At 47.4% G+C, this 22,939-nt stretch overlaps 1 long non-coding RNA gene and 1 pseudogene across 1 annotated transcript; one reads left to right on the forward strand and one right to left on the reverse strand.

Annotated features, from left to right (window-relative positions):
• Positions 1 to 967: 967 nt before the first annotated feature.
• LOC125507214 (uncharacterized) lies at positions 968 to 2,081 on the reverse strand (annotated as a pseudogene).
• Positions 2,082 to 3,655: 1,574 nt separating this feature from the next.
• Positions 3,656 to 4,953, forward strand: LOC147972215 (uncharacterized). The gene is made up of 2 exons (XR_015603391.1): positions 3,656 to 4,012; positions 4,783 to 4,953. It is a non-coding gene; the product is annotated as an uncharacterized LOC147972215 (long non-coding RNA).
• Positions 4,954 to 22,939: the final 17,986 nt, after the last annotated feature.

The following is a 22,939-nucleotide window of genomic DNA, read 5'->3' on the forward strand; positions in this document are numbered from 1 at the left end:
CGCCACCTGTCGTTCGATCTCATCCTTTTGTGCGGGACTGTACCGGTACGGGCGCAGGTTGACAGGTCGTGCCCCCGGCACCAAAGGGATAGCATGATCAAAGGCCCGTTGTGGTGGCAGACCACGTGGTTCCTCAAAAATCACCCCATACTGCTCAATAAGGTCGCCAATGGCTGCTGGAATAGGAGGGTGTTCCATATCTTCTACGATGGAGCAGAGTTGCACCACTCTAGTCACAACCTCTTGATTTAGCAAACTATGCAATTCCTCCCCAGATATCAAATCACAGCGAGTAATATCCGCCTACACACCGCTGAGATGCACTTGGTCTCCCTTGTACTCGAAGTCCATGGTCTTCTGTACCCAATGCACTTTCATGGGACCATGGCACGCCAGCCAGTTGATACCCAAGATTACATCATAGCAACCCAGCGGCAACACCTTGAGATCAGTCACGAAATCGATGCCCTGAGAACGCCAAGCACATGCTGGTATCTCCTGATCGCAATGAAGGACCCCACCATTTGCCACACGCACCGAAATGGCACGCTTGGCTGGCTGCACTCCCTAAAGGTGTTGAGCCAAAGACGAGCTAACAAAACTGTGCGAAGATCCAGAGTCCACAAGCATGAGCACTTCCCGCTGTTGGACCTAGCAATGCAGCCTCATCGTTGTGGGAGATTCTGCCCCTTCGACAGCATCTCGAGACAGAACACAACAGTCGGCTTCACTCGTAGTCGCTTCCACTTCAGCTAGCTCGATTGGTGCTTGTTGGAGCATCTCGATCAGTTCTTCGACCACATGAAGCTGCACAGTAGGGGCACAACGCTAGTCGCGCCCCCACCGTTCGCCACAAGTGAAGCACAGTCCCTTGGCACGGCGATAGGCTCGCAACGCAGTCAGCTTGTCGTCGTTGGCCGGTGGTCGGGGAGTGTCCACGGTGCGGCGATCGTCTTGACACATCTCGCTAGGGGCACTGCTGGTCTTTGTTGGCGGGGCCGGCAGCGGCAGCACCGTGCGAGGAATTGTCCGTCCCCCCATTGCAGTGGAGAAAGGCCCCGACGGCCATCGTTCGTCTCGCCGAAACGTGTCCACCACCTCTTCCTGTAAACAAGCAAGATCCACAGTAGTATCCAAATTTTGTGGGCGATGAAGAACAACAGCAACACGAATATCACGTTGCAACCCTTCCATAAACTGAGTAACAAAAAATGCAGGGTCCCAGGAGGTGTGGTGAGCTAACAGGTTATGCATAATTTGAGTAAATTTCTCAGCATATTCGGCGACGGTGCCTGTCTGCTTTAACCTGTTAAACTGCCTAAGGAGATTTTGAAATTCCTCTCTACCAAACTGAGTACATATGGCAGCAGCAAACTCCCCCCACTCCTGATAGTGCAAATGTGCTTGTGACGATTGCAACCAGGTAAGAGCTCCATATGTGAAGTACATGGCAGCACAACTAACCCAAGTGTCTGGACTAAGCGTGCACACCGGAAAATACGCCTCGCATTTGAGGCGCCAGGCTCTGGGGTTAGTCCCATCGAACAAGGGAAAATCGAAACATGGTGGCGGTGGCATGCGAAGGTAACCCCGGTCCCTAGCAAAGGATTGCTCGCCATAGAGATCGGACGTACCAGTGGCCGGAGGTAATCGAGGGGTGCGGATCTCCCCTGACGATTTCCCCCGAAGATCAGTGAGCACACCATGGCCATCGGGCCCGTGACTATTGTCACCACAAACTGGAGCATCGACAACGCGCGGATGGAGTGCGTCGCCCGTCAATGGCGGAGGTCGCGGCCGTCCCCCTTCCACGGATTGGGGAAGCAGTGGCGGAAGCTCGCTGAGTCGCAGGGGAGGGGGAAGTGGGGCGGTCGCCGCGGCCTTGTCCGCGGCGGTTGTAGTGGCTTTGTCGATCTATGTCCGCAAGTGACCCACCTCCGATCGGATCTCCTCATGGACTGCTCGATCAAGGGGCGCCACCCTTGCAGGACGTGGACGACGGGGTGGATGTCTTTGATTTTGGCGGTGAGGGTCGCGATTGCTGCGGTCAGATCAGCAATTGCCTTTGTATGCTCCTCCATCGCTGTGGCCTTGCCTTTCCGCGTCTGGATGATAGATGGAAATCGCCCAGCCAGATTGGGGCGGGTGGAGAAAATTTTTGGGTGAATCGGACGGCTCTGATACCAATTGTTATGCTCCCAGTCGAATCTTAGCAACACAAGAGGAATTCGGGATACAAATCTCAATGGATCTAGGGTTCCAGGGGAAAGGGGAAAGGGGATCGAGAGAGAGATACGCCGCCGCCAGCCTACTACTTTCTCCACACCTCGCGCAGGAGGGCTCGAGTCCTACTTAACCCTACGCGTCGTCACCCAAGTGTGGGCTGGGAACTTGCTGTTGGGCTTGGCCTCCCGTCTTGGTCGTTCCTGTCCGCCTGCTGGAGAAGCGGCCTGCCCGTAGTGGTGGCTGTAGATGGGGCCACGGTGGCAGGGGTCGTAACATCTACCAAGGAAGGAGACAATTAATATGTCACAAGGCGCTGGTTACTTTTCGCCAGTATATAAAGCAACCAGGTATTGTAGCTTAGGACCATAGACACACTAGTCAGAGTCACCTGCGGGGAGAAGAAATTGGAGCTCACGTTGCTATGGTTCGTAGCACCCGCGTGGTAGGCGGATACTGCGGTTCAGGCAAGTAGCAGTTCCATTGTTCTTATTCTTTTGATGTGCTCAGTCCAGTGACTTGCACTCTGTTTCATTGATGTAGAGATATACTGCTTCTAGTATCTCTTTACTAGTCTATACCATGATATATATATATATATATATATATATATATATATATATATATATATATATATTCTTCTGTAATTGTTCTCTGTTCGTTGGCCACGGTATGATTGAGAAGAAATATGTTCTGCTAAGCAAGTAATCGTCATGATTATTTGGGCTTACGCGGAGACTTAAGAATTGCATATATTTCTGGCATCCTAATTAATTCTTTGGCATACACTAATACAACCCTTACATGTAGTATCAGTGTGTAATAAATAAATGGTTCATAGTAAGTTTTGGTTCTGAATTTCGAGGACGAAATTCTTATAAGGTAGGAAGAATGTAATAACCCGAATTTTTGGTTATTATTTAATTCCAAATAAACATATAACTGATTCCTTATAGTTTATAGTATTACTAATATATTATATTTTAGGAGTTATTATCCCTGAATGTTATATTCATGTAACACATATAATTATTCAATCAGATGAGGCGATGCCATGAAGCTTGGTACGTGCATATAAGCATTTTATGTTGAACCATGCATGATTAGGATGAAGACTAGTAATTAATTATCAAGGGGTACGTGGCTTGATTATAGAGGATAGGCATGCATGTGTTGGCAAATACACTCTAGTGAATCAATCACACGTGTATGAGATGAAGAGAAGCAAAGATTGGGTTGACTCCTTTCTACCAGTTCGTGCATGCATGTATAATCATGAGAGAGGCAACGTGGCAAGGAACGTACAAGAAATTGGATGTGCTGGCGTTGTACTAGTGGCTTACTCAGCTGACTCACAACGTGGACTCTATGCATTGTCTCCAGGCAGCATTAGATGACTCTTTGGTCGCCAAGAAGCTGTCGGCCAGCATTCTGACACTGCTCCAAAGGTCAGCTTGAAAGGTCACCTGCGGCTGGATATTTAGGCGATGTTCACACCTGCTCACTCCCTATAAATACCTCCTACCCGCTCACTTGCACCTCACACTACCAAGAGAAAGATAGGAACGCATAGAACTAGAGTCCAGATGAGAGGGCAGAGCTAGGTGAAGATGCTGATATGCATAGATTACATAGAAGAGACTACAAATAGATGCAGATGTAGCAGAAGACAATCGAGTTGTATATGTTATGTATAGAACATACATATACTACGATGTGGCATTATATAACAATGGTCGATCGATGACAAATTTATCTGATGCCATGGAGAATAGTTCTTGTCACCGAGGCAAGTAGTTGCTTTGCTAAACTCCCTGATCTCTCCTTATATTGCTTGATTATCTGGTAATATCATTGCACCTTGATCTTTGTTGAGCCTCTGTTGATCCTTGAGAGAGGGATGTATTTTCCTCATAATCCATTTGTTGATAGAATCAGAGTATTTTGGAGGAACTCATGAAAAGTCATGAGTGTATTGTCTTTGACTAATATTTCAGTGGTCCTATCGTTGATTCAAACACACATCCATCAATATTGGTGTCCCGACGGCAAACGTAATTGTACCGGTCACAGTTCGGGTATGGGACTGTCTGAGTTCTCTGCTAAGAACGACACCCGTTCGGAAGCGTGTCAGTGATGGATCCGTAGGAGAGATCGACACTAGTAAGCCGGGTGGTCGGTTCTTAGGGGATCAAAGAGCTCTGCTCTTCTGGAACCTGTGTGGTTCTAGTCGAAGCTGTCGACATCGGAGTACCCCTCTTAAGAGCGTAAAAGTGTGAAATTTCACCCCTGTGACTCCCGGGTTGGGAAGCTTGCGGTCATGTGTGACGCTAATAATTTCTTGGTCCATTTCCATTATATCCGGTTATATTGTTCTTTTATCTATTTCCAATGAATTGGCTCCAGCAATTTGTCATGATATTTATGCTCCTTTAAATACAGTCAACCTGTTGTTACTGTATCAATATCCTTAAATTCTATTCTTGTTGAATAGTGAAGTATCTACTTACTTGCTGAGTATGATTTGTCGTATTCACCCTTGCCTCCTTTGTTTTTTAGATGTGGACGATGTAACTTAAGTATGTTCAACTTAAGTATGTTCAGAAGATGTCTTCATCCAAGACTAGGCTTGACCAGCGGATCGGAAGCGACTAGAGAATACGATGTCTTTACTCAACTATTTGTAAATGTCAAGGAATTTGTATAGTAAATATATGAGCTTATGTGATCCACTGCTAGTTTATGCCTGCTTTATCACGCCTTGCGTGACTATAGGCCTCTGGTTTATAGGCTTGCAGCGGCTGTCTCGTCTAGGCCCGGTCTTGGGGCGTGACACCGCGGCCGATGCCCTGCCACTACACCGCCCACCGCTGCGGCCCGCTCTGCCCTTCCCCGTGTGCCGCCTTCGTCGTCGAGCCTGGTATGCCCATGCTGGCTGGTCATCGCGCCCGACCCCGCCCTGACCTCGCTCGCCTCTGCTCCGCTGCATCCCGTTCCTCGCTCGACCGGCGAGCCGCCATTCTTGCCGCCGTCGCCGCCTCCGCCCACTGCTTGCGCTGGTGGAATGCCCCAACCGTCCCTCCCTCGTCGTCCTCCGTCCGGCCCCGCTCGCGCCGCGGCAGCCCGGCTAACCGGCGCTCCCGCTCGGGCGATGCCGCTCCCGGGCTCGCCCCTGTCGAGCGCCCGCACCCGTTCGTGCACCAGCGCCCGTAACCCGCTTGTGCCCGCTAGGCCTCTGGCCCAATGACATGTGGGGCCTACCCTTGAGAACATTTTAAAAAAGAAAAATATAAATAAATAAGTAATAATTAATTAATTAATTAATTAAGTTAATTAATCTAGTTTAATTAATCTAATTAACTAGTTAGTTTAATTAAACAGTAATTAGATTAGTTAAACCCTAATTAGGCTAAACCGTCAATGATATGCGGGACCCACACGTCAGCGACCCAGTCAACACCTTTGTTGACTGCTGACGTCATGCTGACGTCAGCATGCACTGTTCTGGATAATGTTGAATTTAAATAATTAAATAAATCCTTAAAATGATTTATTTTTTAAAAAATTAATATAAAATAAACCGTAGCTCGGTTGGAAAAACTTTGTACATAAAAGTTGCTCAGAACGACGAGACGAATCTGGATGCGCAGCCCGTTCATCCGCCACACATCCCTAGCATAGCGAACACGCAACTTTCCCCCTCCGATTTATTTGTCCGAAAATGCGAAACACCGGGAATATTTTTCTGGATGTTTTCCCCCTTCACCGGTATCACCTCATACCGCATTAGGGCACACCTAGCACCACGCATTGACATGTCATGCATCGTCACACTTATGCTTGATTAATATTTATTGTTTCTTCCCCCTCTTCTCTCGCTAGACACCAAGACCGACGCCGCTGCTACCCAGTACGACTACGGTGTTGACGACCCCTCTGTCTTGCCAGAGCAACCAGGCAAGCCCCCCCTTGATCACCAGATATCGCCTACTCTCTTTCTACTGCTTGCATTAGAGTAGTGTAGCATGTTACTGCTTCCCGGGGATATTTTCCCGGATGTTTTCCCCCTTCACCGGTATCACCTCATGCCGCATTAGGGCACACCTAGCACCACGCATTGACATGTCATGCATCGTCACGCTTATGTTTGATTAATATTTATTGTTTCTTCCCCCTCTTCTCTCACTAGACACCAAGACCGACGCCGCTGCTACCCAGTACGACTACGGTGTTGACGACCCCTTTGTCTTGCCAGAGCAACCAGGCAAGCCCCCCCCTTGATCACCAGATATCGCCTACTCTCTTTCAACTGCTTGCATTAGAGTAGTGTAGCATGTTACTGCTTTCCGTTAATCCTATTCTGATGCATAGCCTGTCATTGTTGCTACAACTATTGATACCTTACCTGCAATCCTACATACTTAGTATAGGTTGCTAGTACTACGTCAGTGGACCTACATTCTAGTCCGTCTGCCATGCTATACTATCGGGCCGTGATCACTCTGGTGGTGATCACGGGTATATACATACATATATACATACTATATAGGTGGTGACTAAAGTCGGGTCGGCTCGTTGAGTAACCGCAAGTGATTCCGATGTTGGGGGCTGAAGGGGCAGGTGGTTCCACCCGGTAGTGGTGGGCCTGGGTTCCGAACGGCCCCCGAGTATTACTTTGAGGCGGAGTGACAGGGCAGGTGGAGACCACCTAGGTGAGAGGTGGGCCTGGCCCTGGTCGGCGTTTGCGGTTACTTCAAAATAACACGCTTAACGAGATCTGGGTATTTGATCTGAGTCTGGCTACTGGCCTATACGCACTAACCAACTACGCTGGAACAGTTATGGGCACTCAACGTCGTGGTATCAGCCGAAGCCTTCGTGACGTCAGCAACTGAGCGGCGCGCGCCGGGTTGGACTGGAACTCCTGCTCTTGTATAGGGGAGGCTAGGTCTGCTCACCAGCCGCGTTTGCAACATGTAGGTGTGCAATGGGCGATGCGCCCAGACCCCTGCGCCATAGGATTTAGACCGGCGTGCTGACCTCTCTATTGTGCCTAGGTAGGTGTCGGTGTCAAAACCGACGGATCTCGAGTAGGGGGTCCCGAACTGTGCATCTAAGGCGGATGGTAACAGGAGGCAGGGGGCACGATGTTTTACCCAGGTTCGGGCCCTCTTGATGGAGGTAAAACCCTACATCCTGCTTGATTATTCTTGATAATACGAGTAGTACAAGATTTGATCTACCACGAGATCGGAGAGGCTAAACCCTAGAAGCTAGCCTATGGTATGATTGTATGTTGTCCTACGGACTAAAACCCTCCGGTTTATATAGACACCGGAGGGGGCTAGGGTTACACAAGGTCGGTTACAATGGAGGGGATATACATATCCGTATTGCCTAGCTTGCCTTCCACGCCAAGTAGAGTCCCATCCGGACACGGGACGAAGTCTTCAATCTCGTATCTTCATAGTCCAATAGTCCGACCAAAGGATATAGTCTAGCTGTCCGGAGAACCCCTAATCCAGGACTCCCTCAGTAGCCCCTGAACCAGGCTTCAATGACGATGAGTCCGGTGCGCAGTGTTGTTTTCGGCATTGGAAGGCGGGTTCCTCCTCCGAATACACCACGAAAGAGTTTGAATACAAGGATGGTGTCCGACCCTGCAAAACATGTTCGACATACCACCGTAGAGAGAATAATATTTTCACAAATCTAATCTGCTGACATGTTTTGGCAGCATGACATCATGCCATGGCCTGGTCATTATTCGAACCGTTTTACTTTAACCAGCCCCGTACATAACGTGAGGCGGTTTCTTGACACGTCTTGTCAAAGCAGAGATCGTGCTTCCCTTATTACGGGATTCTCATCAATACGGGCGTGGGTAACTCAACCGTTCCCAGGACTCCTAGATCTTAGGAATGTCCCAAACGGCCACGAGGAGGATGCTTGATATTGACCCTCTTTATAAAGGGACAAGGCTTTTACTTTTTTCCCTCCCGTGCTCAATCGAATCCTTCCCCCGCCTCGAGTTCTAACACCCAAAGCCCAGGCCAGGTGCTTCGGACCTTCAATCATGTCCGGATCCAGCCTTCAAGGCCGGTGGATGCCCTCCTCCGTCACAGAGGAGGATATCAAGAAGTTGAGGGAGGCCAGATATCTGACCGCTGAAATTTCGCACAGGCTGCCCGCCCGAGGGAAGGTTGTCCCTACTCCCGAACCCAATGAGAGCGTCGTGTTCGTCTCCCACTTCCTCTGAGGGCTAGGCCTCGCTCTGGATCCCTTCGTTAGGGGTCTTATGTTCTATTACGGGATGGATTTTCACGATCTGGCCTTGGATTCCCTTCTTCGCATCTCGTCATTTATTGTCGTTTGTGAGGCCTTCCTCCGCATTACCCCTCACTTCGGCATGTGGCTCAAGACCTTCGATGTGAAGCCGAAGATGGTCGAGGGGCAGTACGCAGCGTGCAGAGTTGCTCTAATAAGAAAAATTTCTAACGCTCCATGGCTAAAGGGCTCCTTTCCAGAGGTGTCCGGATTGTGGCAACAGGAGTGGTTTTACGTCACAGCTCCCCGAAGTGCCAAGTGGGTAGCTGCCCCCACCTTTCGCTCGGGCCCTCCACCACAACTGATGTCATGGATCAGCAGGGGGCTGAGCTGGGGTCCAGCCAAGGACGTGCCAATACTGCAGAGCCGTATCCGAGATCTCTTCGAGGGAGATTTCAGTCTGGTTATGGTAATGCAAGTTATGCTGGTTTGTCGGGTCCAGCCTTGCAAACGCTGGCCCGTCCGCATGTGGGAATTCAACCCGGAAGGACCGCCCACTATTCAGAATTTCCTTGGCATGACGCACGAGGAGATGTACAAATCGTTCTTCGAACCCCAAATAGAGTGTCCAGACACTATCGAGGACGTGGGCCTGAGCAGCAATCGCACCGCTGCCCAAGTAAGTAATCCCATGGCCGAACACACTATCCTTTTACTTATCATGACATCATTCTGAAGAATCGTTCTTTGACCAGGACTAGATAACAAAGGCGAAGATGATCCGGTGTTCGGCCCCCTTCCTGAAGGCTTGGACAATCCGGTGCTGGAAAAGATGCTCGAGTCAGCACCTTGTCTGGTGCCCTCAAAGGAAGACGAAGGAGGGAGTAAAGAGGGCGATAGCGGGCCTCCATCGCTACCTATTCCAACCGAGGGAATGAGCGCCTCCACGAGGGAGGATAACCAAGGGGAAGAATCTGACGTTCTGTCTCCCCGGGGAAGGAAGAGGACTACCTCTGAAGATCCAGAAACCAAGGTTTCCAAACGAGAGAAGTAATCTCCGCCAGAGGGTCCTGCCTCGGAGGGTGTTCTTGCCGCACAATGTCCGCGCGGGGATCAGCCCTCTAACAAGCTGTAAGTAATCAAAAAGTACTTGATAGTGAAGATATCCTACCTTACTTCTGAGGAAAATAACCGAAGCATTTATCTTGCAGTTTGGATCTTAGCCCTTCTCAGCAGAGCTCGTCTTCAGGGGATCTTCTTCCAGAGATGATGGAGAGCGAAACGCCTCCCCTGGACTCCCCAGCTCAAGAAGCGGGCGACCTTGAAGTGTCGTCGCGAAGGGTATCTTCGGATCCGGCAAGGCCAGGAGGTAATCCTATGGCCACCCGAAGTCCCCAGTATCCGGCTATTGAAGAGAGCAATCAAAAGAGTCCGACACCATCTGGTATGCGGTCGGACGTGCTGAGGGATCTGCTAGAGCGAGCGACTATCTCAGAAGAGCACCGTACGTTGATGGGCATGGTGATTGAAAGGATTTCGTCCGCCGAAAGTGGATTGCATGAAGCCTTTATGAGTCTACTGACGGGTTTTGAGGTACGTGAAATGATGTATATTTTTGACAGCACCGCACATTTTTAGGTGTGCCCTGTGTAGATAGTAGCCCCTGAGACTCTGGTTGTCGTCGAAAACAGCAGCATACAGGGGATCATAGTCCCAGGTAATAACCAGACCGCTTGTATGCGCAGGTGGTTGAAGCTCCGGTGGCTAGACAGACTGATGGGTTTGCCGAACTAAAGCGGCAACTGGATGCGGCAGATGCCGATATCGTGCTTGTTAACAAGCGGCTTGACGAGGCACAGGGTAGGTGATTTTTCTTGTGAATGACACATAGTAAGAGCAGCATGATGCCAGTATCTTTAATATGTTGTGACTGCAGATGGAGCTTCCACCATGGAGACCCTTCGGGCGGAGCTTGCCCGAGCCAAGGAGCAAGCAAGGAGTAGTAATGCGGCCGCTTTAAAGGCGGCTGAAGAGTTAAGGGCTGAACAGGCCGCACATTGCGGGAGCAAAGAAAAAAATGCCAAGATGGCCGTTGAGTTGAAAGATGCTGCTGACCGTTACCAGCTTCTTGAAGAAGAAAACTGGGTGAAGGCGACGGACCTGGAGAAGGCCCGGGTGGCTGCCAAGGAGGCTCGCTCCAAAATTAGAGCAACGAAGGAGGAGCTGAATCAAGCTGCGAATATCGTTTCTGGGAAGCCCTTCTTGTTGAGGACTAAGTTCGGAGATCCAAAATGTGCTCCTCTAGACCGGCTATGGAGTTCTGCGGATGAGTACATGGATTTGGCTGCGAGTGCTGCGGATGCGACCGAGTACTTCAAGGATCAGAAACGTCCTGAAGTGGAGAAGCTATTCTGGTCACAGTTTCACGCTCCAGTCCGCCCTCTGCTACTGAATGAGCGATTGACCGGTTGGGCCGAGCTCCATAGATTATCCGGACTGGCCATGAGGTCCGTTGTGGATCATTTGTGGCCAGGAGGGCCAAGGCCGAGTAGCTACTTTAGTTTAGTGCAACAATTCCTTGAAGTTGTGCCACACATCGAAGCTGTAAAGAGATCAGTGTGGATAGAAGGTGCGCGGATGGCCCTTGCCCATGTCAAAACATACTGGGCGGAGATGGAGGCCACCACTGTTACGGCACAGGGTTCGGCCATAGGCCGAGTGGCTGCCGAGCACTACTTTGAAGAAGTTCTTGAAGGCGCTTGTTTGATAGAGGCTCAGTGCTCGAAGAATATTATGTTTGAATAACATGTATCCCCATTGTAAAAACAATGTTTTATTGAATTTATCAAGGCTATATTTATACTTTTGCCCCAAAGTGCTATAATGCCTCCTGTGCGGCCGTTTATGTATATATGTATATAACCTGAAAGATTGCAGTCGTCGGCTTCAGCCCCCACGCATATAATGCGGGGGTGTTCGCAGAAGACGCGTGTTCACACTTGATCCAATGTCTTGGTCCATTTAAGGAGGTGATAGCGCAGCGAACTAGGCAACCGGACTATAATGCTTTAACACTTTCCCTTAGCCAGAGGAGTTTGACAGTGGGGCTACTATATAGCCCCTGGTGGCTCCGCACTCATCCGAATTCGGGGTGCGTACATGCCTGGCCGGGAAACAGCCCTTCGTTAAAGCGGAGGAATCCCGAAGATTCCGCTAGGTCATCGAGTGGTTGACCAGTCTCACGCTATATCATGACAGTCAGTTTTCGGCTTTCTCTACTGAGGTGCTCGTCCGGATGAACCATGGCACAACCACAGTAGTTCTCCTGGTGCCGCCTTAGCTGATAGAGCGCAACGTAAGGCAGCAAAACACAGGAGCCGGGCAAACGCAACATTTGACCAAAGACATGATTCGGAGCTGATGCATATAAGGCCAAACTCGCGACGCCGAACACTCCCTAAGGTATTCGGTCTTTATGGTGGAAACCGGGCTTAAGCAGTGCCCTTTGTAATAAGCCCCTGGTGTCTAGGTACGTGCAATATTCTGACATGGCCACATGCCAATATGTCAGCATCCTTCTCAATTGTACCGAGAGTCCGGGGGATGTTTATCAACAAGAGACATAAAAAAGGTTTACGCAGGGTCTTAATCTAAAAAGAATCCTTGGAACGGGTCCCTGCTGCACGTCTGCACCTGTGTCTCCGTTGTGCCGTATCCTGGACGGGTGTAGCATGATGGTCATCTGTAAAAGAGAGGAACTTAGTTGAAAAGTTGTCATGCAAAAAGGTAGGTTATGCTAAAGAAACCATGTACAATTCAAGATGAGTAAAATTGAGCCTAATTGCCACTTGTTTGCGCGCGTTGAGCCCCTTGTATTGTAATAGGGGTATGGCTGTCAAACCTGTATCAATTACATATAGCTGTGCCGGACTCGTCTAACCGCGTCTGTGGTCTTAACGACCTGTCAAATGCTTTAGTTGGTGAGGCCGTTTAGTGTGCGGCTGCCAAGGCAGCCGTACTGTCTTCGGCGCGCAAGGAGTGCTCAATATTTTCATTTACTGTAATGATGCCGCGTGGACCGGGCATCTTAAGCATGAGAGAAGCGTAATGCGGTATTGCGTTAAAGCAAGCGAAAGCTTCACGTCCGAGTAGTGCTTGATAGCCACTTTGGAACGGAGCGATGTGGAAGGTTAACTTTTCGCTGCGGAAGTTATCGGGAAGGCCGAATATAACCTCTAGTAGCAGGGAGCCCGTGCAATGGGCTCCTGGGCCTGGTGTTACTCCTTTAAAGGTAGTATTGTTATGGCTAATTTTTGCTGGGTCTATCCCCATGGTGCGGACTGTGTCCTGATATATCAGGTTTAAACTGCTGCCGCCGTCCATCAGGACTCGTGTGAAGTAGTATCTGTCAATTATTGGGTCTAATACCAAGGCAGCCCATCCTATACTTGCCGAGTAATCCCGATGGTCAAAGCTGATTGGTTGGGACGACCAGTGGCAGAACTCTGCATGTGTCTCTAGGAGTGCCGCTTTGTTTCTCCCCTTTATCACGTGTAACACATTTACTGTTTTGACTTCTGGTGGGAATTTCTTCTGTTCCCCAGTGCTTTGCTTGTGAGGCTCGTCCTCGTCTTCGCTTGGTGTATCCTGCCCCTTATGTTCGGCGTTGAGCTTACCAGACTGCTTGAAAACCAAACATTCTCTATAGGTATGATTTGCAGGCTTATCTGGGGTGCTGTGGATCTGACATATGTTATCCAGAATCTTGTTTAGGCTGGACAGTTCGTCTCTGTTGCCTTTGGGGGGCGACTTTTGTTGACCTGGCCGAGAGCTTCTGAATCCGGCGTTTACCGCTGTGCTCTTCGGGCTGTCTTCTTTATTCCGGCGCTTGTTTTTGCTGCGTCGTGATTTCCCATTTCCGTCCCTGACTTCGGATGTACTTGGCTCGCTGGTGCTGCATCGGGCTAACCAGCTGTCCTCGCCCGCGCAAAAGCGGGTCATGAGGCTTGTTAATGTTGCCATTGTTCTCGGCTTTTCTTGGCCGAGGTGTCTGGCAAGCCATTCGTCGCGAACGCTGTGCTTGAAAGCTGCTAAGGCTTCGGCGTCCGGACAGTCAACTATTTGGTTATTTTTAGTGAGGAACCTGTTCCAAAGCTTTCGGGCTGACTCTCCGGGCTGTTGAGTTATATGATTTAAATCATTTGCATCCGGTGGTCGGACATAGGTCCCTTGAAAATTTGTCCGAAAGGCGTCTTCGAGCTCTTCCCAGCTTCCAATGGAGTTTTCGGGGAGGCTTTTAAGCCAGTGCCGAGCTAGCCCTTTGAGCTTGAGGGGTAAGTACTTTATGGCGTGGAGATCGTCTCCTCAAGCCATGTGGATATGGAGGATGTAGTCCTCAATCCAGACCCCAGGGTCTGTCGTTCCGTCGTACGCCTCTATGTTTACGGGTTTGAATCCCTCTGGAAATTCATGGTCCAGCACCTCATCGGTGAAACATAGGGGGTGTGTGGCACCCCTGTATTTGGGTGTGCCGTGGTGTTCGGATGTTTGTTGTGTTGCATTGAATACTGGAGCGCACTTGCGTGGTCCATAGATGGATCTGGTTGCGCCGTCCTTTTGATGCGAGCCCTCACGCGGATCGCATACTGGCTTATGTGCGGCGTCGTTTGCCACTCTATGTTGGTCACGAGGTCATCTATCCAACCGGATGGCCATTTTGTTTTTTGGTTGCGGGGGATCTAAGGCCTCCTCATCGAATTCAGGTAGCAACTTTCGCTTCGGGTAGCTCTTGGTGTGGCGATTACCGCCGTACTTCGCTGCAGTGTTGAGTACTTCACTCCATCTGATTCTTAGTGTGTCTTGTGTAGCCTTGAGCATTTGCTTCTGCTTTTTCAGACTCCTCGCAGTGGCAACAAGCATTCTGTTGCTCCGGGTGCCTGTCCGGTGTGATGTTGTCCGGACTGTTATCTTCAACGGAGTCGGGTTGTTCGGTTTGATTTTCCGTGTTGCCGTGGTCGGGTGATGGTTCACCCTGCTCTAACGCTGGGTCTATATGATCGCTATTTCTGCCGAGGCGGGATTTGGAGCGGCGCTTACACCATCGCTTTGACTACTTCTCGAGGGAACAATCCTTCGATGCGTCCTTCCGCTCTTCGTCGTTGTTTTCTTTGGGTGCGTCCACCATGTATACATCATATGATGAAGTGGGCGTCCAGTGCCCTATGGGCAGTGATTCCTGTTCGTCTCCTGCATCGTCGTTCATACCATCGATGTCTTCGGAGTCAAAGTCGAGCATGTCGGTCAAATCGTTGACAGTGGCTATTAAGTGGGTGGTGGGTGGGCGGCGAATTTCTTCGCCATCCGCGTCCCAATCCTGCTGGACATAGTTCGGCCAGGACTCTCCTGACAGGGAGAGAGACCTTAGCGAGTTCAGTATGTCGCCGAAGGGCGAGTGCTGAAAGATATCCGCGGAGGTGAACTCCATGATTGGCGCCCGGTGAGATTCGATAGGCACGGGCGCAGGCAGTTCGGAGTCCGTGGCCGAGGAAGAATCCGGCAGTTTGGCGTCACTACTCTCGTGAAGGGTAAGGTCGCTACTTGGCTCGATCGCCGATGAGAATGCGGCCTCCGTGGCGGGGTCTATCCACCCGTCCCTGGATGGCACAATTGGCTCCGAATTGAGGGTCGGAGCAGTCGCCGGTGCGATCTCCCGAACACTGTCCGATGGTAGAGCTAAATCATGCTCATCGTGACCGTGCGGCGCACTCGGCAGGGGCTCGAATCCGTCAAAGATCAAATCTTCGTGGATGTCGGCTGCGTAGTTCAAATTTCTAGATCTGACCTGATGGCCAGGGGCGTAACTCTCAATCTGCTCCAGATGGCCAAGCGAGTTGGCCCGCAGTGCGGAGCCGCCGAGTACAAGGATTTGTCCGAGGAGAAAAGTCTCACCCTGGACTGCATCGCTATCGATGATCAAAGGAGCCATCAAGCCTAACGGCGATGACACAGAGGAATTCTCAATGAAAGCACCAATGTCAGTGTCAAAACCGGCGGATCTCGGGTAGGGGGTCCCGAACTGTGTGTCTAAGGCGGATGGTAACAGGAGGCAGGGGACACGATGTTTTACCCAGGTTCGGGCCCTCTTGATGGAGGTCAAACCCTACGTCCTGCTTGATTATTCTTGATAATACGACTAGTACAAGAGTTGATCTACCATGAGATCGGAGAGGCTAAACCCTAGAAGCTAGCCTATGGTATGATTGTATGTTGTCCTACGGACTAAAACCCTCCGGTTTATATAGACACCAGAGGGGGCTAGGGTTACACAAGGTCGGTTACAAAGGAGGGGATATACATATCCGTATCGCCTAGCTTGGCTTCCACGACAGGTAGAGTCTCATCCGGACACGGGACAACGTCTTCAATCTCGTATCTTAATAGTCCAACAGTCCGGCCAAAGGGTATAGTCCGGCTGTCCGGAGACCCCCTAATCCAGGACTCCCTCAGTAGGGCTGTGACGTGTTGATCTTCTGAGGCCGGGCATGACCCAGGAAAGTGTGTCTGGCCAAAGGGGATTGAGCGTGTTGGGAAATGTGGTGCACTCCTGTAGGGAAGTTTATCTATTCGAATAGCCATGATATTCGGTAACAGGACGACTTGGAGTTGTACGTTAACCTTATGACAACTAGAATCGGATACTTAATAAAACACACCCTTCTAAGTGCCAGATACAACTGGTGACCGCTCTCTCACAGGGCGATGAGGGGAGGATCATCGGTTAGGATTATGCTATGCGAAGTTACTTGTTGAACTTACCTTCCACTCTCTTCTTGTGCTGCAAGATGGAGGTTACCGGAAGCGTAGACTTTGACAAGACTAGCTATCCCCCTCTTATTCCAGCATTCTGCAGTTCAGTCCACATATGATACCCCTTTTCCATTTGATACCAATGCATACATATGTAGTGTAGCTCCTTGCTTGCGAGTACTTTGGATGAGTACTCACGGTTGCTTTGCTCCCCCTTTTCCCCCTTCCTATACCTGATTGCTGCAACCAGACGTTGGAGTCCAGGAGCCAGACGCCACTGTCGATGACCACTGCTACTACTTGGGAGGTGCCTACTACTACGCGCAGGCCGCTGGCGACGACCAGGAGTAGTTTAGGAGGATCCCATGCAGGAGGCCTGTGCCTCTTTCGATCTGTATCCTAGTTTGTGCTAGCCTTCTTAAGGCAAACTTGTTTACTTATGTCTGTACTCAGATTTTGTTGCTTCCGCTGACTCGTCTATGATCGAGCTCTTGTATTCGAGCCCTTTGGCTTGTAATATGATGCTTGTATGACTTATTTTTATTTGTAGAGTTGTGTTGTGATATCTTCCCATGAGTCCCTGATCTTGATCGTACACGTTTGCGTGTATGATTAGTGTACGATTGAATCGGGGGCGTCACAAAGAGTTGATAAGAAATTAAATGTTATCAATTATGCTAGTAAATCTGTAGACAGTGCCCAGAGAAATTATGCTACTACTGAAAAATAATTTATAGCGGTTGTATTTGCTTGTGATAAGTTCAGTCCTTATATTGTTGATTCTAAAGTAACTATTCACACTGATCATGTTGTTATTAAATATCTGATGGAAAAGAAAGATGCTAAACCTAGACTCATTAGATGGGTTCTCTTGCTACAAGAATTTGATTTGCATATTATTGATAGAAAATGAGCTGAGAACCCTGTTGTAGACAACTTATCTAGGTTAGAGAATGTTCTTGATGACCCACTACCTATTGATGATAGCTTTCCTGATGAACATTGTTGCTAAATTTATACCACCTAGTTTCACATACTAGCAAAAGAAAAAGTTCTTCTATGATTTAAAACATTACTTTTGGGATGACCCACACCTTTATAAAGGAGTAGATGGTGTTATTAGACGTTGTGTACCTGAGCATGAATATGAACATATTCTACGCAAGTGTTACTCTGAGGCTTATGGAGGACACCACGCTGGAGATAGAACTGCACATAAAGTATTGCAATCCGGTTTTTATTGGCCTACTCTCTTCAAAGATGCCCGTAAGTTTGTCTTATCTTGTGTTGAATGTCAAAGAATTGATAATATCAGTAGACGTCAAGAAATGCCTATGAACTATTCACTTGTTATTGAAACATTTGATGTTTGAGGCTTTGATTATATGGGACATTTTCCTTCCTCTAATGGGTATACACATATTTTAGTTGTTGTTGATTACGTTGCTAAGTGGGTAGAAGCCATTCCAACTAGTAGTGCTGATCATAACACCTCTATTAGGATGCTTAAAGAAGTTATTTTTCCGATGTTTGGAGTCCCTAGATATTTAATGACTGATGGTGGTCCACATTTTATTCATGGTGCTTTTCGTAAAATGCTGCTAAGTATGATGTTAATCATAGAATTGCATCTCCATACCACCCACAATCTAGTGGTCAAGTTGAACTAAGTAATAGAGAGCTTAAATTAATTTTGCAAAAGACTGTTAATAGATCTCGAAAGAATTGGTCCAAGAAACTTGATGATGCATTATGGACCTATAGAATTGCATTTAAAAATCCTATGGGCATGTCTCCATATAAAATGGTTTATGGTAAAGCATGTCACTTACCTCTTGAACTAGAACATAAGGTATATTGGGCCATTAAAGACCTCAATTATGATTTCAAACTTGCCGGTGAGAAGAGGCTATTTGACATTAGCCCACTTGATGAATGGAGAACCCATGCCTATGAGAATGCCAAACTGTTTAAAGAAAAAGTTAAAAGATGGCATGACAAAAGGATACAAGAGCGTGAGTTTAATGTAGGTGATTATGTTTTACTATACAACTCTCGTTTAAGATTTTTTGCAGGAAACATCCTCTCTAAGTGGGAAGGTCCTTACGTTATCGAGGAGGTCTATCGTTCCGGTGCCATAAAAATCAACAACTTTGAAGGCACAAATCCAAAGGTGGTGAACGGTCAAAGAATCAAACATTATATCTCAGGTACTTCCATAAATTTTGAAACCAATGTTATTGAAACTGTAACCCCGGAGGAATACATAAGGGACACTTTCTAGAACATTTCAGTCTCTGAAAAGGAATAGGTATGTGGTACGGTAAGTACATCCACTCCAAAACAGTTCTAATAGCAAATTTTCTCCGTTTTGGAATATTTAAGAAAATAGGAAAATAAGAAGCAGTCCGGGAAGGACATGAGGCGCCCATGAGGGTGGAGGCGCGCCCCCCTGGGCATGCCCCCTGCCTCGTGGGCACCTCGTGTGTTCTCTGGACTCCATTTTCTTGCACGATACTTCTTTTGGTTGGTAAAAAATCATTATATAATCTCCCGAAGGTTTTGACCACTGTACAACGCAGATATCCTCTGTTTTTGTTTCGAGCTGTTTTTCTGACAGATCTAGATCGCCATGACGTCTTCAAGTTCCCCCAAGGACAAGTTCTTCGAGAAGGTCATCAACCCCTACGTCGCGGAGGTGATGCAACACCCTTAAACCATTGAGGTGCGTGAGGGGTTGCTGCACATCCACGATGTTGAGGGACCAAGGAGGACCGGAAGCATGGAGACAAGACTCGAAGCAATGGAGCAACAAGTTTTCAAGTGCCAGGAGATGGTGGAATGTGGACTCAACGCCAACCACATAATGATCATGGAGTTCACCAACAACACCAAGCTAGATGCCAGGAACATTGGGGAGACCATCTTCAAGCTTCATGAGAAAATCGAGCACCTCCAAGCCCAGATCTATGACCTGCAAAACCAAAACTATGAGTATGAATATAGATTCAAGAGGATGAGTTTGGCTGCAGATTCGAGGATCGTAGAGACTCTATCATCCTTCTATGATGGTGAGCCTATGCCTTGGAAGATGGACGACAAGCCTACATCATCAACACCTCCATCATCACCACCCCCTAAGGAAGGAGACATAAACACATGGGTATGGGCACTCCCCTTGGCAACTGCCAAGCTTGGGGGAGGTGCCCCAGTATCGTATCACCATCACACTTCTATCTTTACCGTTTTTCTTAGTTCGATCCTTTTTGGTAATATCTTGATCTAGTAGAATAAAGTTTTAGTATGATCTAGTTTTGAGTTTTGCTTTATGATCCTTCTATGTAATCGAGTTAGTGAGCTATATATAATAAATATTAGTGTTGAGTCAAGGGCTTGGTTATCTTGCTATGATATTGAGGGAACAAAAGAAAGGATAACAAGAAATAAAGAGACCATATTGATCTTATGGAGAGTAATGACTTCACATATAAAAGAGTATGATGAATAAAAGTTGTTGAGAGTTGACAAGCATAGTTTTGGTCATCGTTGCAACTAATAAGAAGTAATAAAGAAAGAGAGGTTTTTCGCATATAAATATACTATCTTGGACATCTTTTATGATTGTGAGCACTCATTAAAATATGACATGCTAAAACGTTGATGTTGGACAAGGAAGACAACGTAATGCGTTATGTTTTCTTATATCCAAAATAAAGTATATTGTCATGGATCATCCAACATGTTGAGCTTGCCTTTCCCCCTCATGCTAGCCACATTCTTTGCACCAAGTAGAGATACTACTTGTGCTTCTGAATACCCTTAAACCCAGTTTTGCCATGAGAGTCCAGCATACCTACATATGGATTGAGTAAGATCCTTCAAGTAAGTTGTGATGTTGCATGCAATAAAAATTGCTCTCTAAATATGTATGATCTATTAGTGTGGATAAAATAAGCTTTATGCAATCTTGTGATATGGAAGCAATAAAAGCGGCGGACTGCATAATAAAGGTCCCTATCACAAGTGGCAATATAAAGTGACGTTCTTTCGCATTATGATTTTGTGCATCCAACCATAAAAGCACATCACAGCCTCTGCTTCCCTCTGCGAAGGGCCTATCTCTTATTTTTGTCTTATACCTTATACAAGAGTCATGGTGATCTTCACCTTTACTTTTTACATTTTATCCTTTGGCAAGCACATTATGTTGGAAAGATCCTGATATATATATATATATATCCAATTGGATGTAAGTTATCATGAACTATTATTGTTGACATTACCCTTGAGGTAAAAGGTTAGGAGGCAACACTATAAGCCTCTATCTTTCTCTGTGTCCGATTAAAACTCCATACCCATAAGTATTGCGTGGGTGTTAGCAATTGTGAAAGACTAAATGATAGTTGAGTAAGTGGACTTGGTGAAAAGCTCTTATATTGACTCTTTCCGATGCTATGATAAATTGCAATTGCTTCAATGACGGAGATTATAGTTTGTTAGTTTTCAATGAAGTTACCGATTCATACTTGATATTGTGAATAGATTGTTACTTTAGCATAAGAAATAAGATGACAATATATATATATATATTGTTGTTCTAAGAATGATCATGATACCCTCATGTCTGTATTTTATTTTATCGACACCTCTATCTCTAAACATGTGGAAATATTTTTTGATATCGGCTTCCGCTTGAGGACAAGCGAGGTCTAAGCGAGGGGGAGTTGATACGTCCATTTTGCATCATGCTTTTATATCGATATTTATTGCATTATGGGCTGTTATTACACATTATGTCACGATACTTATGCCTATTCTCTCTTATTCTACAAGGTTTACACGAAGAGGGATTATGCCGACAGCTGGAATTCTGGGCTAGAAGAGGAGCAAATATTAGACACCTACTCTGCATAACTCCAAAAGTCCTGAAATTCCACGGAAGTCAGTTTCAGAATATATAAAAAATATTGGGTGAAGAAAGTTCCAGAGGGGGGCCACCCACCGTCCACGAGGGTGGGGGCGTGCCCTACCCCCTAGGCGCGCCCCCTGCCTCGTGGGCCCCCTGACAGGCCTCCGGTGCCCATCTTTTGCTATATGAAGTCTTTTGCCCTGGATGAAACTCTGCCGCCATGAGGCGGAACCTTGGCGGAACCAATCTAGGGCTCCGGCGGAGCGGTTCTGCCGGGGAAACATCCCTCCGGGAGGGGAAAATCATCACCATCATCATCACCATCGATCCTCTCATCGGGAGGGGGGAAATCTCCATCAACATCTTCACCAGCACCATCTCATCTCAAACCCTACTTCATCTCTTATATCCAATCTTTGTCTCAAAACCTCAGATTGGTACATGTGGGTTGCTAGTAGTGTTGATTACTCCTTGTAGTTGATGCTCGTTGGTTTATTTGGTGGAAGATTATATGTTCAGATCCTTTATGCAATGTGATACCCTTCTGATTATGAACATGAATATGATTTGTGAGTAATTATGTTTGTTCCCGAAGACATGGGAGAAGTCTTGCTATAAGTAGTCGTGTGAATTTGATATCCGTTCGATATTTTGATGAGATGTATGTTGTCTCTCCTCTAGTGGTGTCATGTGAACGTCGACTACATGACACTTTACTATTGTTTGGGCCTAGAGGAAGGCATTGGGAAGTAATAAGTAGATGATGGGTTGCTAGAGTGACAGAAGCTTAAACCCTAGTTTATGCGTTGCTTCATAAGGGGCTGATTTGGATCCATCTGTTTCATGCTATGGTTAGGTTTACCTTAATACTTCTTCTGTAGTTGTGGATGCTTGCAAGAGGTGTTAATCACAAGTGGGATGCTTGTCCAAGTAAGGGCAGTACCCAAGCACCGGTCCACCCACATATCAAATTATCAAAGTAATGAACGCGAATCATATGAGTGTGATGAAAACTAGCTTGATGATATTCCCATGTGTCCTCAGGAGCATTTTCCATTATATAAGAGTTTGTCCAGGCTTGTCCTTTGATACAAAAAGGATTGGGCCACCCTGCTGCACCTTATTTACTTTTATTACTTGTTACCCGTTACAAATTACCTTATCACAAAACTATCTGTTACCGATAATTTCAGTGCTTGCAGAGAATACCTTACTGAAAACCACTTGTCATTTCCTTCTGCTCCTCATTTGGGTTCGACACTCTTACTTATCGAAAGGACTACGATAGATCCCCTATACTTGTGGGTCATCAAGTAATAAAACAAGACGAGATGTTGAAGGCTTGTTTTTAGGTGTTAGGTTTGTGTTGCGTCAAGTCATTGTTATAAGTTGGTTAGGCTATAGCTCGAGGACAAGCTGCATGTCCAAGTGGAGTATAGTGTTAGAGTACGTAATGGGCCTAATGGCATGGGCTGGCAGTATAGCCCCTTAGTCTTAGGGTTAATTAGAGATAAGGGTCGCTTGCTTAGGGGTCAAGTAAGCCTTGCTTCGGAGTCAAGTAAACCTCTCTATATAAAAAGAGGAGATGTATCAATCTAATGAAGCAAGAATTAAGAAGGAAATCCCTTCCATCTTGCCTGGCCATGGGCAAAAGGCCCCCGGCCAGCCCTCTCGCGCCCTCCTACTAGCAGCGCCATAACAAGGTCATATTGGTGTAAAGCGCATGAAGAAACT

The sequence above is a fragment of the Triticum urartu genome, chromosome 5A (genome assembly GCF_056163025.1).
Source record: "Triticum urartu cultivar PI428250 chromosome 5A, HENAU_Tu73, whole genome shotgun sequence".
Classification (NCBI taxonomy): Eukaryota; Viridiplantae; Streptophyta; class Magnoliopsida; order Poales; family Poaceae; genus Triticum; species Triticum urartu.